The following is a 14,369-nucleotide window of genomic DNA, read 5'->3' as shown; positions in this document are numbered from 1 at the left end:
CTAGTACTCTGTGTAATCTCACAACCTCGGAGATATACAACTCAGCTAATTTTAAAAGTGAATAGTTTGTTCATATCGAAATGAAATGAGCCAATTTTGTCAATCTGTCAACTATAACCTAGATCGCATCTTTCTTTCTCGGAGATAGGGTCAATCCCGACACAAAATCCATAGTCACTCTATTCTATTTCCACTCGAGAATCATAATCGGCTGCAATAAACTAGACGGCACTTGATGCTCAGCTTTAACTTGCTGACAAATCAAACATTTGGAAATGAACTCTGAGATATCCCTTTTCTTGCCATTCCACCAATAAAGTTGTTTCAAGTCATTATACATTTTCGTGCTTTTCGGATGAACAGATAAATGACTACTATGTGCTTCATTCAAAATCATCTAAATCAACTCTGAATTTCTCGAAACACATTTCCGGCCTCTAAATCTCAAATAGTCATCGGAATCAACTTGAAACTCTGAATCAGGGTTCAAATCACATTGAGCTCGTTTTGCTAACATTTCATTATCAACTTTCTAAGCTTTGTGAATCTACTGTAAAAATAATGGTCTCGCTTTCAACTCAGCTACAACCGAGCAGTCATAAAATAGAGCTAACTGAGTATTTATTGCACGAAGAGCAAACAAAGATTTTTGACTTAATGCATCAGCAACACCATTTGCTTTTCTCGGATGGTACTCAATCACTAGTTCGTAATCTTTTAGCAATTCTAGCAATCTTCGTTGTCAGAAATTTAAATCTTTCCGAGTCATCAAATATTTCAAACTCTTATGATATGAATAAACATGGCATTTCTCATCGAACAGATAATGACACCAACTCTTCAACACAAACACAATAGCTGCTAACTCCAAATTGTGCGTCGAGCAATTCTTTTCATGCGGTTTCAACTGTCTCGAGGCATAAACTATAACTTTGCCTTCCTGCATCAAAACACAGCCTAGACTATTCAACGATGCATCACTGAGCACTACAAACTCTTGACCCGATTCAGGCTAAATTAACACTAGTGCCTCCGTCAATAAAGCTTTCAACTAATCGAAACTTTTTTGACATTTCTCTGTCCACTCAAATTTAACATTTTTTGAAGAAATCTTGTTAACGGAATTGCAATCATCGAAAAGCCTTTTACAAATCATCTATAATATCCCGCTAGTCCTAGAAAACTGTGGACCTCTAAAACATTTCGTGGAGGCTTCCAATCTATTATTGTAGAAATTTTGCTCGGGTCAACTCGGATACCAGCGACTGAAACTATATGTCCCAAAAAACTAACTTCTCTAAACCAAAATTCACATTTGCTTAACTTAGCAAATAACTGCTTATCTCTTAGAGTTTGTAGTACAATTTGCATATGCTTAGCATGCTCAAATTCATTTCGCGAATAAATCAAAATATCATCTATGAACACAACAACAAATCGATCTAGATACGATCTGAAAATCCAGTTCATTAAATCCATAAAGGTAGCAGGTCCATTCATTAGTCCAAAAGGCATAACTAAGAATTATAATGACCATACCTAGTTCTAAATACGGTTTTTGGCACATCAAAGTCTTTAACTCGCAACTGGTAGTAACCCAATCTCAAATCTATTTTTGAAAACATTGTAGCCCCTTTTAATTGATCAAACAAATCATCTATTCTGGTCAGAGGATACTTATTCTTGATCATCACTTTGTTAAGCTATCGGTAGTCGATACACATTCTCATTGTGTCGTCTTTCTTTTTCGCAAACAACACCGGTGCACCCTAGGGAGAGAAACTCAGTCTAGCAAAACCTCAATCCAGTAGTTCTTGCAACTGAGCTTTCAATTCTTTTAATTCTGTCGGAGCCATTCCGGATGGAGCTATCAATATTGGCGTTGTACCTGGCACCAAATTTATACCAAACTCAATCTCTCGGATCGGTGGTAAACCCAATAACTCTTCTGGAAACACATTCGAATACTCACATACAACTAGCATTGTTTTGATCTTCTTTTCAGTCACTTTTGTATCAAGCACATAAGCAAAATAAGCTTCGCAACTCTTTCTCACATATTTCTGAGGCTTGTAAACCATTCAAATCATCTAACTCAATCCGGATAATCTCGTTATTCTAACATCTCAAATCAATCATCTTTTGTTTACAGTTTACGATAGCATTATGTAGCATTAGCCAATCCATACCCAGAATTATATCAAATTCATCAAATGGTAACAACATCAGATCAACCAGAAAACAGAAATCCTGAATCATCAATGGACAATTCTTACACACTTTATCAAGCAAAACATACTTGCCTAAGAGGTTCGATACTCTAATCACAAATTTAGTAGGCTGTACAGGCAAAGTCTTATTGGATACTAAATTCGCACATATATACGAATGAGTTGATCCTGGATATGTTAATGGAATCACATTAGTATCATATAGAGTAACAGTACTAGTAATAACATCTTGAGATGACTCTTCTTCTCAAGCGCGAATAGCATAGGCTCGTGCAGATGCTCTGGCCTCTGATCTTATAGTAGAATATTTAGTCATTCTTTGGCTACCACTCACATTTTCCATGTTTCTGGGTGGTCTACCTCTCGCTGCAGTGTTACTTGGCCTCGTGTTTTGTATTGTATCTTGCTCAGCCAACTCAGGACAGTTATGAATCAAATTATCTAATGATCCACATTTAAAACAGGCTCAATCATTCAATCTACTATCACCGATATGCCATTTTCCACAATGTCTACACTCGGGTCAGTTTTGTCTCAAACTGCCAACACTAGCAATAGATGTAGCTTAAGCTTTAGAACTCATAGGTTGCTTTTCACAATCGCTAATTGAATGATTAAACGAGTCTCGATAATCCTTTGATGTAGATTGATAAGATTTACTAGTTGATCTCTTTCTCGAATCTCTTGCTTCAAAATCAACTTTTCTCTTTTCTTTACTAAGATCTTCAGCTTTACAGGCTCTTTCAATGAAAATAATAAATTTTTTCAATTAAAAAATCTGACTAGCAACTTTATATCCCCGTTCAGTCCAGCAACAAACCTTTTACACATGATCTCCTCAGTAGAAACATATTTTCGAGTATACTTGCTTAAACGTACGAATTCTCTTTCGTATTCAGTGACAGTCATCCGGCCTTATTTCAATTCTAGAAACTCTTTATGCTTCTAATCGAGGAATCACTGTCTTATGTACTTCTTTTGAAACTCAGATTGAAAGAACTCCAGGTAACCTGTTCTCTAAGAACCACGTATATCAATTTTTTCCACCAATGATACGCATTATCTCTAAGTAAAGATACCTGATCGCGAGGTTTCATGATAGGTTTTAAATATTTATAATTACTCATTCTTGAACTAACTATAATCGCAATGTAGGCAAGTGTACCTATTGAACAGTAGTATAGTTTTAGCAAGATCGAATTGTCGAACCCAAAGGAACTAAAAGTACTAGTAATGACTATCTTTTTATTATCTAGCCTAAGAATAATGGGGTTTTGTTTTAATTAACTAATTATCTAAACTAAGAACGCACAGAGAAAAGAATTGGGGAATTGCTTTTGGGAAAATCGTTTGAATGAAGACAATACCTAAGGAAAAATCCACCTAGATGTTATTTGTTATTCTGGCTCTGAATCGGATGATTTATTCATTCAACTTGTTCCTTAGAGATCCCTAAGTTATGTTATTATCCGTATTCAAGACTAATAATGTCTAATCCCTAGATTGAATAACCGAGACTTTTTTTCAATTAACACTTTAGGGTTGCATTAACTCGATCTATGGATCCCCTTATTAGGTTTCACCCTAATCCGAAAAAATCTTGTCACCCTATTTCTAGGCGCTCAATAAACTCCGCTTAATTATGAAAAATGTACTCTTAGATAGGTTTGTTCCTCCTCTGAATAAAAGGTTGTCTTGAATTAGTATCTCGGGATATCAAAACAAGAATTAAGAACACATAATTAAGAACAAGTTAAATATTTATCATACGATTCAGAAAATAATAACAAGATTCGTCTTAGGTTTCATTCTCCTTAGGTATTTAGGGGATTTAGTTCATGACTAAATAAGAAAACATCTCAGAAGAATAAAGAATACAAAACATAAAGAAAACCCAAAACTCCTGAAGGGAAATTGAGGACAGATCTTCAGTCTTGATGATGAATCCGGCTTTCGAGATGGATCAATCAGCTTTCTTGGAGTAATTCCTTACTCCCCCTTCTTCGTCTCCCTTGTTCTTCCTTCTCTAGGGTGTATTTATAGGCTTTGGAATGCTTAGAGGCCCTCAAAATTAGCCTTTTCCGAATTGGACTCAACTTGGGCTCGGCAGGGACATGCCCGTGTGACACGCCCGTGTGCGATTACTTCAGGCCGTGTTCGAGCCTGTTAGAATGGCACGGGCGTGTGCTGTACCCGTGTGAGTCATGCTTCAATTCTGTCAGATTGATATGGCTGTGTGGTCTGCCCGTGTGAGGAAGTCCAGTCCGTGTTAAGTTTGTACTTTGCTATTTTTTCTGTTTTTGGCCCGTTTCTCTTTCCTTTCGCTCTCCTATGCTCTCCTAAGTATAAAACATGAAATTAAAGCATTAGGAGCATCGAATTCACCAATTATAATGAGAAATCATCCATAAAATACATTAAACATGGGGTAAAAATATGTATAAATTACGGTTTATCAAATACCCCCACACTTAAGCATTTGCTTGTCCTCAAGAAAAAATTCTCAACTCATAATCAAAATAAATTTTTCTCAACTTACAATTCCTATCGATAATATCTCAAAATAATCCATAGGTAATCATACATTGAAAATTCAACTTAAAGAGCATAAAAGTTTCAAACATTCTAAGTTGAGTATTTAATCATGCAAACATAGGTGTCTATCCGCATCTAAGTTATTACCTTTGATTCAGAATATCACAGAGTTTCACATCCTCACTAAAGATTCACTCAAATCACTCGAGGTGTTTAAGGAAAATAAATGAAGCACTCAATAGTCAACAATGAAAAGTCATTACCATATGCTTGCATGAAAATCAAATCTCCACCACTATAATTTAAGATGATACATCAATCAAAAGGTATTTAGAGGGTTGTAATGAGGCTTGGTTAGGGGGTGTGGTCACAAGTTGAAAGAAATGGTTACAATCGAGATTGAATTGAAAATTTACCTAACTAGAAAAAGATTTAATATTTACTTGCGTACAACAGAGCGTCTTCTCAGAATATGAAATTACAGATATGTATACATAGTTTTTTTTACAAGAACATGTTAAAATAATATAGACTAACTATTAAGAACAAAACATAGCTAGGCAATCCATTCAATTCAAATCTCGACAAAAATAGGGATTAATTTAGGGGATTTCAATAATAATGGGTTAAAGGTTAATATTAAGGGTAATACAAGAAATAGCTTGTTAGGCTTAAAGGGGTTTACTAGGGGTTAATCGTGGAGGTAGGCTTTTCATGCCATGAGCGGGTTAATCCTAGTGCCTTAATCATTTTGACATATCAAATCAAATGGTGTGGTCTCGAAATGCATAATTAAGCAAGTTTTAGAATAATAGTTCAATACTGACGCACTCAAAGCAATAATAAAAGTTAGCATGAAAGGATTAATAGATGCTCAAAAGGCTAAAAAATCTCACAAAAATTATGGCTTTTTGATGTTTAGACTCGTGAATTCCAATTCAAAGTAATACCTAGACTTGGGGAAACAACCTATAATTTTAAATTCTTAAAAATCAACTTATCATGCTTGATTCTCTAATGTCTTAAAGTTTAAACAATCAATGTATAAATGCCTATGTTTTAATTCAAGATATATCAATCAAAATCATAAATTAATTAAAATTTATCCTAAATATGATATGACAGTTTTTTAAGAGAACAAGATGATTATTCAGGGATTTTTCTGATAATGAATGAATGCCCCCATACTTAAGAGGTACATTCCCCTCAATGTACAAAGATAGATATTAGAGTATAAAAATAAGATAGGGAGAGAAGTGAAACTTCCTGTATGATGAATTCCTCAAACTAGAGTTTTGGAGAGTGATTGGTTTGAGAGTGGAGGAGGATATTCCGGCGGTCGTAGAGGTTCATTAGGCCATAAGTCTTGTGCCAAAAGGATATTATCTCTAGTGGTAGCTATGGTCGTGGGCGAGCAGGACATGGCAGTCGTGGAGAAACTTTCCCGGTGGAGTTTTAGTTCTTATGTGATGATGAGCTTAAGAGCTCTATATAACTGTGATAACATCAAGAACTTTTTAGGGGATATTAGGAAGAATAATTACTTAAAAAGAAATAATCGAGTTTAATAATTAAAAAAATTCTAAAATCTAATAAAAATAAAAATAAAAAATAGTTTCAATAAAAATTAAAAACATAAAATAAGAAATAAATATTTCTAAACATCTTCATCGCTGGATGGTTTGCGAGGTGGGACTGGCGATGAGATGTGGAGGTGCTGACAAATCTGCTATAGAGTAGCATCAATGTTGTCAAATCGTTGAAAAAACTGATGCTCGAATCGAGTGAGGGGCTCAAAGATGTCAGCATATAAAGCCGCCGCATGAACTGGACGAGAGGGTGGTGGTGGCTGAGTCAGTGAGTCCTCGTGCTGTGGGGTGACATCATCAGGAATGTCCTCGTAGGCGTCTTCCTCAGTAGATTTTGCGAGACGATACTGGAGAGGGTAGGTTCCTCGGCGCCTCTCGATCATCCTTATGCCAAGCATGCTCGAGATGCCTTGTGGAGACATCTGGCCGATAAGGGTGAGGGATGATTCTTGTTTCACGGTGTTGAGGAGCCCGAAGTGTTGTGCTAGCCGGGTCACGTAGGGGCCAATGGAGATGACCCCCTTCCAATGCCGCTCCGTCTGGTGCTGAATCACAAGGGTGATGAAATAGGCAAGGTCGATGACGTGCCCTTGTGACATGCACCATAAGAAGTAGACGTCGTGGCTGTTGACGATGGCAGTGCTCTCCCGCGTCCCTATAATCGTGTAAGCTAAAATAGCGTGTAAATACCTCAGTGATGGTGGGAGAACTGATGCCTTGGAGAGGCTAGGATTGTAGGAGGTCGTTCTAGGGGCCAACGTGTGCCAGCACTTCGAGGGAGAGAAATGTATGTGCCGACTGAGAGCATGTAGTTCATTTTCCTCCCTGAGCTTAGTTGGCGGATTAATCCACCTAGGCAAAACTGGACCGTGCCGGGATCATCGTACCTCATCATTACGATTTGAAGATGGAACGTTAAGCATAGTTCTATCGTGAGCTCGAGGTATGGCGGTGGTTTGGAGAGCCCGAAGCGCGTCAGCCATCTAAACTTGTTCTATGGCAGCCCAGTCGATGCAGTTGCCCGTTGCTAATGGTTGGGCCCTGAAGTATTTGGAAGAGCTCTTCTTGAGGCCCTCGTGGAAACTGTAGGAGAGGGTGACGAATTTTCGGGGTTAGACCCGTGAAAGATGACGCTCCCTTCCTCTTCTTCGAGGCTGGTATAGCGATTTTCTTTCCTCTTGAAGATGACATTGAAAGCCTGTAATATAAAGAATAATAATAATAGGTAAACATATTCGAAGGGGAAGTAAACTATTTCAGCCAAGACTACTGATATGAAGCAAACTCAACCACAATAATAATGAGAATGAGAATAGAAATGTAACAGGTATAACGTTTTCGTAGTTTCAATTTAACATAAATTTTATGGTAACTAACCTAGGAATGCAATTTAAATGATAGACATTGGCATGATAATAGCATGAAAATAAGCATAGTAATGTCATGGATATGAGGTGTGCCTAACAAGTTGATTTAATTTGAAATGTATAATAAAGAACCTAAAAATGCAAACTAAATGATAAAGTAATGAACAAAAATGAAAACTAGTTCAAAAGTAATGGAGATTATTGTAATAATAAGCATTAATAATAAGTAAAATAGAATTGAAAGGAGTAAACCAACGCTAAGGGAGAGAGATTGAGCTTTAAAAAGGAAGTTGGAGGAGGCGCACGAGAGTGCCAGGAGGGCCGTATGGAGTTACAGGGGCTAGGGTTAGGGTTTTTGAATGGAGAAGAAAGTGAATAGTGCAGGGTATTTATAGATTTTGGGGCACACGGCCATGGCACACGCTCGTGTTCCCCAATTTCAGCCCGTGTGATTTGCGAATTTCAAATTTGGGTACGTCTTACATTCAGTACACGCCCGTGTTCCTCAGGCATGTGGGTTCACACAGCCGTGTCGCACGACCATGTCTAGCTTCATTCGCTTCTCCCACGCCCGTGTGTGCAAGCCCCACGCCTGTGTTCATTTAACAGGTTCGACCACGAGTGTTAGACACGGGCGTGTCACACGCCCGTGCTGTTTTAACAGGTTCGTCTGTGGTTCTTCCACGCGGGCGTGTCTCACGCTTGTGTTGTTTTGGCAGGCTCGACCACTGCCATGTCACACAGCTCGTGTTGGGGAATTCTTTTGCCCTGTTTTCACATGGCCTTAGGCACGCCCGTGTGCTTGGCCGTGTCTCTTTGGAAACACCTGTATTCAAGATTTCTATTAGTAGGTTAGGAGTTAAATATCAAAATTTAAAGAAATTAATAATGTTATTGCTCGGGTTGCCTCCTGAGAAGCGCTTATTTATAGTCTAAGCTCGACTTACCTCTTCAGTGAATGGTCATGTTGGTTTGAGGAGTTTATACTCCTCATTCTTTCTATCAATCTCATCAAAATAAGGTTTTAATCGGGTGTTGTTTACCTTAAAAGTGCCAAACTTGGGATGACTCACCTCCACCGTACTGAATGGAAAAATACTAAGTACCGTAAGAGGGATTTCCTCATTCAGTGTGGTAGTGACAATATGGGGATCTGCGGCATCTAATAAGACCTTATCACCAACCTTAAGTTGATTTGGAGAGGTATCGAAATCCTTCTGGCATAATTTTTGTTTATCGTGTGTTTTTGGTTTATGTGCTCGCCATTCATCTAGCTCCTCTATCCGTAGCCTTCGTTCTTCATGAATGTGTCCTCTATCATTGTTGGAACATGGGTCGTGAACTTCTTTGAAACTCAACTTTTGTAAAGTAGGTTGTGTCATATTGTCAGTTTTAGTAGATTGGTGTGGACCATAACCTTCAATGTTTGATGTGATGCCAAAATTACGAGCTTGAAGGGTGATCGTTTCGTCTCGCACACGAAGTGTAAGCTCACCTGTGCCAACATTAATAATTGTTTTAGTAGTTGCTAAAAAAAGGCCTCCCTAAAATCAAAGGGGTGTTATTATCCTCTTATATGTCTAGAACAATAAAGTCAACGGGAAATATGAACTTATCTACTTTCACTAGTACATCTTCAATAATACCACTAGGAAATCTTATAGTTTTATCTGCCAATTGAATGCTCATCTTAGTTTGTTTAGGTTTCCCAAGACCTAGTTGCTTGAACATTTTATATGGCATCAAATTAATGCTAGCGCCTGAATCAGCTAGTGCTTTTTCAACATTCAGACTACCAATTAAGCAAGGGATAGTGAAACTTCTTGGATCTTTCAGTTTGGTTGGCAGTTTGTTTTGGAGTATGGCTGAGCACTCCTCGTTAACTTATCCTATAGATAAGTTCTCGAACTTCTTTTTATTTGTTAGAAGCTCATTCAAAAATTTTGCGTAGGTAGGCATCTACGATATGGCTTCAACGAAAGGTAAGTTGCTATGTAATTGCTTAAAAAGTTCAAGAAGCTTACCGAGTTGTGCATCAATGCGATCTTTTTTTAATTTTTCTGGATATGGAACTAGTGGTTTATATTCCTCTGGTACTGGTTTGTTACTATTTTCTGGTTTTTCTTCCCTCCTTTCGATTTCCACGGCTTCTTGTGCTAACTTCTTTTCAGATTCCGCTCACACTTTCCCACTTCTTAGTGTAACTGCTTTGACATGCTCTTTTGATTTGGTGTTACTAAGTAAATTTCCTAGTGGTCTTTCTAAGATCAGTTTGGATAGCTGGCTTATCTGAGTTTGGAGCCCATTGATCGATGCTTGTTAATTCTTAAATGCTGTCTCAGTGTTCTGAAACGAGTTTTCGACACCGAAATAAACTTTGAGAGCATCTCTTCAAGGTTTGGCTTCTTTTCCTGTTGGTAGAGTGGTTGTTGGTAGCCCGGAGGATGTTGTGGTCTTTGATTTCCTTGACTGCCCCATGAAAAATTTGGGTGGTTCCTCCAACCTGCATTATAAGTATTACTCTATGGGTTAGTTTGAGATCTAAAGTTATTGTTACCCATATAGTTGACTTGTTCCTCTTTGGTTGTAGGATTGAAGGATTGATATTCTTTATGCACACCTCCTCCACTTGAGTTACACCTCATTACTGGATGTACCTGCGTAGCACGAAGTAAACCATCAATCTTTTTATTGAGAAGTTCTACCTGATTTGACGGCATAGTAGCTGAGTCGACGTTATAAACGCCTATTGTTTTTGTTGGCCTAGTCCTCATGACTTGCCACTCATAGTTATTTAGTGACATTTCTTCAATAAATTCATAAGCCTCTTCAGGTGTTTTGTTGTTGATGGTTCCTCCAGCAGCTGCGTCAATCATCTGTCGTGTCGAGGGATTCACACCAATGTAGAACGTTTGAACTTGCAGCCATAGAGGTAACCCATGGTGAGGACACCTTCGCAATAGATCCTTGTATCTCTCCCATGCATCATAAAGTGTTTCTAAGTCCATCTGCACAAAATAAGAGATATCATTACTTAACTTAGCCATTTTAGCTGGCGGAAAATATTTTAGTAAAAATTTTTCGGTCATTTGTTCCCAAGTAGTGATAGACCCTCGTGTCAACGAGTTCAACCACTGTTTAGCTTTGTTTCTCAATGAAAAAGGAAATAACCGAAGGCGAATGGCATCATCAGAAACGCCATTAATTTTGAAAGTGTAGTAAAATTCTAGAAAATTCACCAACTGAGTGTTGGGATCCTCATCCTGCAAACCATCAAACTGAACAAACTGCTGTATCATCTGAATTGTGTTAGGTTTCAGTTCAAAATTATTCACAGCAATAGCAAGTCTAACCATACTTGACTCTGTACCTGTTAAAGAAGGTTTAGCATAGTCATACATAGTACGTGGAGCAGGATTTTGATTAGCCACAATTGCAGGAGGTAGTTGATTGCCTTGGTTTTTAGCCATCTCTTCGGTTGGGGGTTGAGTATCATCTTCATGCTCCTTCTCCGTGTATCTGAAGCTTCGCCTTATTTCTCTTTGGTTTCTCTGAACTGTACGATCGATTTTTTCGTCAAAAAGTAATGGTCCCGACGAGTTCCTTCTAGTCATAAACTATAAAAACCTACCAAGAGAAAGAAAGAGTAGGTTAATAAATAATAATAATAATTAAATTAAATTAAATTGAAAGAAAAATAAATGGCTAAAGTAATAAAAATTGAACGTTCCTAACATTTTAGTTCCCCGGCAACAGCGCCAAAAACTTGATCGCGAGATTTTGTGATAGGTTTTAAATATTTATAACTACTCGTTCTTGAACTAACTATTATCGCGATGTAGGCAAGTGTACCTATCAAACAGTAGTACAGTTTTAGCAAGACTGGATTGTCGAACCCAAAGGAACTAAAAGTACCAGTAATGACGGTCTTTTTATTATCTAGACTAAGAATAATGGGGTTTTGCTTTAATTAACTAATTATCTAAAGAAAGAACACACAGAGAAAAGAATTGGGGAATTTCTTTTGGGAAAATCGATTGAATGAAGACAATACTTAAAGAAAAGTCCACCTAGACTTGAGTTATTATTCTGGCTCCGAATCGGACAATTTATTCGTTCAACTTGTTCTGTAGAGATCCATAAGTTATGTTATTATCCCTATTCAAGACTAATAACGTCTAATCCCTAGATTGAATAATCGAGACTTTTCTCTAATTAACACTCTAGGGTTGCATTAACTCGATCTATGGATCCCCTTATTAGGTTTCACCCTAATCTGGCAAAATCTTGTCACCCTATTTCAAAGCGCGCAATCAACTCTGCTTATTTGTGATAAATGTACTCTTAGCCAGGCTCTATTCCTCCTCTGAATAAGAGCTTGTCTTGAATCAGTATCCTAGGATATCAAAACAAGAATTAAGAGCACATAATTAAGAACAAGTTAAATATTTATCGTACGATTCAGAGAATAATAACAAGATTCGTCTTGGGTTTCATTCCCCTTAGGTATTTAGGGGATTTAGTTTATGACTAAATAAGAAAATATCTTAGAATAATAAAAAATACAAAACATGAAGAAAACCCAAAACTCCTGAAGGAAAATTGAGGACAGATCTTCAGTCTTGATGATGAATCCGGCTTCTGAGATTGATCAATTGGCTTCCTTGGAGTAATTCCTTACTTCCCCTTCTCTATCTCCCCTTTTCTTCCTCCTCTAGGGTGTATTTATAGGCTTTGGAATGCCTAGAGGCCCTCAAAATTAGCCTTTTCTGAATTAGACTCAACTTGGGCTCGGTAGGGACACGCCCGTGTGCGATTACTTCAAGCCGTGTTCGAGCCTGTTAGAATGGTACGGACGTGTGCTATACCCGTGTGAGTCGTGCTTCGATTCTACCAGATTGACACGGCCGTGTGGTCTACCCGTGTGAGGAAGTCCAGGCCGTGTTAAGTTCATACTTTGGCCTATTTTCTCTGTTTTTGGCCCGTTTCTCATTCCTTTTTCTCTCCTATGCTCTCGTAAGTATAAAACATGAAATTAAAGCATTAGGAGCATCGAATTCACCTATTCTAATGAGAAATCATCCATAAAATGCATTAAACATGGGGTAAAAATATGTATAAATTACGGTTTATCAATACCACACATTTCATACACTCATCAAGAGTACAAGACAATTCATCGAATACTTGGATCATGTTCTCGAGCCAGAACTCAACTCTCTCAGCATCATCATCAATGGTAGCCCAAAACTCTTCAGCCCAATATTTACGAATCTTATCAACAGGTGGTTTATTTAATCACAGAAGATCAATACCTTGAGGAACTACAAGGGTTTGTTGAGGAATAGGTGGGGGTGGAGGTTGTTGACCAGCTCAATTCGTTCAAACGAACTCCGTAAACCACTCACTCATCATCTGGAAGAAGGCTTCCTTAGCCTCTCCCCTTTGACTACTTGAAATCGGCTTAGAATCAGCAGGCGCTGCCCCTTGAGCGGAAGCGGGCGCATTACTTTCCATGTCGTCAGCTGAAGCTTGTTCGGGATCCATTGCTATACGAAAACACAATTTAAGCTGTTAGGAATCATCACACTATCGTAATTTATATATATGGCATGTATGGCTAGACTCTCACACGCCACGTTAGTCCTAGAATCGACTAAACCGTAGCTTTGATACCAATTAAATGTAACATGCGTAACTCATATCCATTTCTAGAATAGGGTTTCAAGGCATTACCGATCAAATCACATCAATATTACATACTTTAAACATTCAGAATCAAAATCCATTGTACACACTCACATTGTCCCTTATAAGGCTCTACGAGACCTTAAAACATGCTTAAAAGAGGTTAGGTACTAAACCAATAACATTTGTAAACTTTGGGAAACTTAGAAAATTCACATCCATTCAAGGGTCACACGCCCGTGTGAATAAGCCGTGTGAGGACACACAGCCACCAGAAATGCCCGTGTCACAAGGTGTGTGAAAACAGGGCATACATACTGAATTGCACCACACGGTCGAGGACACGCCCATGTGCCATGGCTGTGGGAAATTTGGAGGGGTTACTGACTTAGGTCACACAGCCGGCCACACGCGTATGTGCCAGCCCGTGTGTCACACACGGCCAGTAGACACGCCCGTGTGTCTAGGCCGTGCCAAACCTATAAGGTATACTGACTAATTCGAAAGCTACCCCAGGGGACATACGGCCGTGTAACATTACCGTGTGTCACACAAGACTAAGACACGCCCGTGTCTCTGCCATTGTGGACAAAAATAGGCTATTTGCAAAGCCAATTTGCCACCCTTTTTCTCATGCACACCTAGTAATCAAAATGGTACCATTTCAATACATTTATAGGCATCCAAAACATGCCAATTCATATACAATTCATGCCCTTTTAATAAAAAATTTCACTACTTAAATCATAATCAAAACATAGCACATTAATATATCATAAAAAACATTTTTCACCTAACTTCCAAATGCATAATCTTATCATCTTATCATCTATTTCCTACTTTAAAACATACCAATTCATCATCAACAAGCCAATCCACAACATGCCATTTTCCAAACAATAATACACTAATTGATAACTAGCTAATTTGAGCAAACTTATAATCATCACAACAATTAT

At 38.1% G+C, this 14,369-nt stretch overlaps 1 non-coding gene across 1 annotated transcript; it reads left to right on the top strand.

Moving 5' to 3' along the window:
• The first annotated feature begins 10,656 nt into the window (after window positions 1-10,656).
• LOC121231431 (small nucleolar RNA R71) lies at window positions 10,657-10,763 on the top strand. Its single transcript, XR_005929489.1, has one exon. It is a non-coding gene; the product is annotated as a small nucleolar RNA R71 (small nucleolar RNA).
• The last annotated feature ends 3,606 nt before the right edge of the window (window positions 10,764-14,369 follow it).

This window comes from Gossypium hirsutum, chromosome A06, assembly GCF_007990345.1.
Source record: "Gossypium hirsutum isolate 1008001.06 chromosome A06, Gossypium_hirsutum_v2.1, whole genome shotgun sequence".
NCBI classification, from domain to species: Eukaryota; Viridiplantae; Streptophyta; class Magnoliopsida; order Malvales; family Malvaceae; genus Gossypium; species Gossypium hirsutum.
Note: the sequence above shows the minus strand (reverse complement) of the source record. Positions and strands in the feature narration are given on the sequence as shown.